Here is a 3,019-nt window from a genome sequence, read left to right as displayed (position 1 = left end):
CATGTCTCCATCTACCCAATCAAACCACTTCGCTGTATCCTCACATTGCAATGTTTCTTTCACCCTGACAGACTGTGGAGTTTCTGCTGCTTGATTGCAGTTCTTGCTTCCCGCCAGTAGATGTCACCTCACTCCAATACAGTGAAGTTTACAAATCTGAGAGAGACACAACAGGAAATAATTGTTCACATTATAGTGAATGTGTGGGATTTAGAAATACTAGGAGTGGAGACGAGTTATTATTGCACTCTGCTATTACATCTTTTATAATGGACTCCAGCATTTTCCCCACGACTGATGTCAGGCTAACCGGTAGATAATTCGCTGTTTTCTTTCTGCCTCCTTTTTTAAATAGCCGAGTTACATTAACTACCGTCCAATCCATTGGAACTGTTCCAGAGTCGATAGAATTTTGAAAAAAGACCAGAAATGCATCTGCTATTTCAAGGGCCACTTCCTTAAGTACTCTGGGATGTAGATTATCAGGCCCTGGGGATTTATCGGCCTTCAATCCCATCAATTTCCCAAACATTCCCTACTCATACTGATTTCATACAGTTCCTCCTTCTCACTAGACCCTATGTTCCCCAACATTTCTGGGAGATAATTTGTATCCTCCTTTGTGAAGACAGATCCAAAGTATGTATTTAATTGGTCTGCCATTTCTTTGTTCCCCATTATAAATTCCCCCGTTTCTGACTGTAAGGGGCCCACATTTGTCTTCACTAATCTTTTTCTCTACACATATCTATAGAAGCTTTTACAGTCAGTTTGTATGTTCTCTGCTTGCTTATTCTCATACTCTATTTCCCCCTTCTTAATCAATCCTTTTGTCCTCCTCTGCTAAATTCCAAACTGCTCACAATCTTCAGGTTTGCTGCTTGTTCTGGCCATTTTATATTTCTCCTCCGTGGATCTAATACTTTCCTTAAATTCTTTTGTAAGCCACAGTTGAGCCACCCTTCCTGTTTTACTTTTGCACAGACAGGAATGAACAATTGTTGTAATTCATCCATGCGCTCTTTAAATGCTAGCCATTGCCTATCCACTGTCAACCCTTTAAGTAACGTTCCCCAATCTATCATAGCCAACTCCCGCCTCATACCTTCATAGTTTCCTTTGTTTAGATTCAGGACCCGAGTCTCGGAATCAACTCTCTCACTCTCCATCTTAATGAAGAATTTTATCATATTATGGGTGCACTTCCCCAATGGACCCCACACAACAAGATTGTTAACTAATCCTTTCTCATGACACAATACCCAGTCCAGGATGGCCTGTTCTCTAGAGGTGTTTTACACCTCTATCAATTCTCCACTAATCTCCTTTGATATAGGCAGAATCATCCTAGCTTTTCCAACCTAACCTTGTAACTAAAATCCCCCATCCATGGATCCATTCTGGTAAATCGCCTCTGTGTCCTCTCAAGGACCCTCACATTCTTTCGAAAGTCTGCTGAGCAGAACTGGAAGCAACACTCCAATTGGGGCCTAACCAGAGTTTTATAATGGTTCAGCATAACTTCCCTGCTTTTGTACTCAATGCCTCTATTTACAAAGCCCAAGATCCCATATGCTTTGCGAACCACTCTCGCAATATGACTTGCCACCTTCAAAGATTGATGCACATGAACCCCAAGTCCCTCTATTCCAGTACACTCTTTAGAACTGTGCCATTAAGTATATATTGCCTCTCCCTATTCCTTATGCCAAAATACATCACCTCACACTTGTCACTATTAAATTCCATCTGCCACCTGTCTGCCCATTCTGCTAGCCTATCACTGTCCTGTTGCAGGCAGTTCATATCATCCTCACTGTTTGCCGCTCCTCCAAGTTTGGTGTCATCGGCATATTTTGAGATTCGACTCTGTATTCAAAATCCAAGTCAATTACCTTGAGCAAAAAAAGCAGTGGTTCTAGCACTGACCCTTGGGGAACACCACTGTCGACTATCCTCCAGTCTGATAAAGAACCATTTAATAAGACTCGCTGTTTTCTGTCCTTAAACCAATTTTCTATCCAATTGGACACTGACCCTCCTATACCACGAACCTCAATTTTGTTAACCGCCCTTTTATGTGGTACCTTGTCAAACGTTTCCTTAAAATCCAAATAAACAACATCCACTGCATTCCCTTCATCAACCTGCTCTGTTAGTTCATCAAAAAATGCAGTTAGATTAGTCAAGCATGAACTCCCATTTATAAATCCATGCTCACTCTCCTTAATTAACTCGAACCTCTCCAAGTGACTGTTGATTTTTTACCCTGATTATTCTTTCTAAAACCTTACCCACCGCTGCTGTTAATCTAACTAGCCTGTAGTTACCCGGACTGTCCTTACACCCTTTCTTGAATAAGGGTGTCGCATTTGCCACTCTTTAATCCTCTGGCACCTCCCCCGTATCCAGGGAAGATTGGAAGATTATAGCAAGCCCTTCCGTTATCTGCATCCGCATTTCCTTTCGCAACCTGGGATGTGAGCCATCCGGACCAGGTGATTTATCTTCCCTAAGCACAGCCAGCCTTTTTAGTACCTCCCTCTCCTAATTTGTACTCTCTCCATTGTCTCTACTTTCTTCACTTCAACTGATATTTTGTCAAATTCCACTTCCTTAGTGATCACTGATGCAAAGTACTCATTAAGTAGATTAACATTGCCCTGCACCTCTAAGCTTATATTATCCTTTTTGTCCCTAATAGGCCCGACTCAACCTCTTACTACCCACTTATCATTTACATGCTGCTCGAAGATTCTGGGGTTTCCTTTCATGTTGACTGCCAGTCTATTCTCATAGAAATAGAGAATAAGCAAATATAGAAGATGTAAGTATTTCCCATCCTTGATGAGGTGGAATTTTTTATGTTGTGGGTGGTAATGTCTTGGCCCACGAGTGTGGTGGAAGCAGAGACAATCAATGATTTGAAAAGGAAATTGGATGGATACTTGAAGGAAAGAAACCTGCAGGAGGAAAGGGATCGAGCTGGTGAGTGGAACTGACTAGATTGCTCCGGGGA

This window comes from Heterodontus francisci, unplaced genomic scaffold (genome assembly GCF_036365525.1).
Source record: "Heterodontus francisci isolate sHetFra1 unplaced genomic scaffold, sHetFra1.hap1 HAP1_SCAFFOLD_43, whole genome shotgun sequence".
NCBI lineage: Eukaryota > Metazoa > Chordata > Chondrichthyes > Heterodontiformes > Heterodontidae > Heterodontus > Heterodontus francisci.
Note: the sequence above shows the minus strand (reverse complement) of the source record.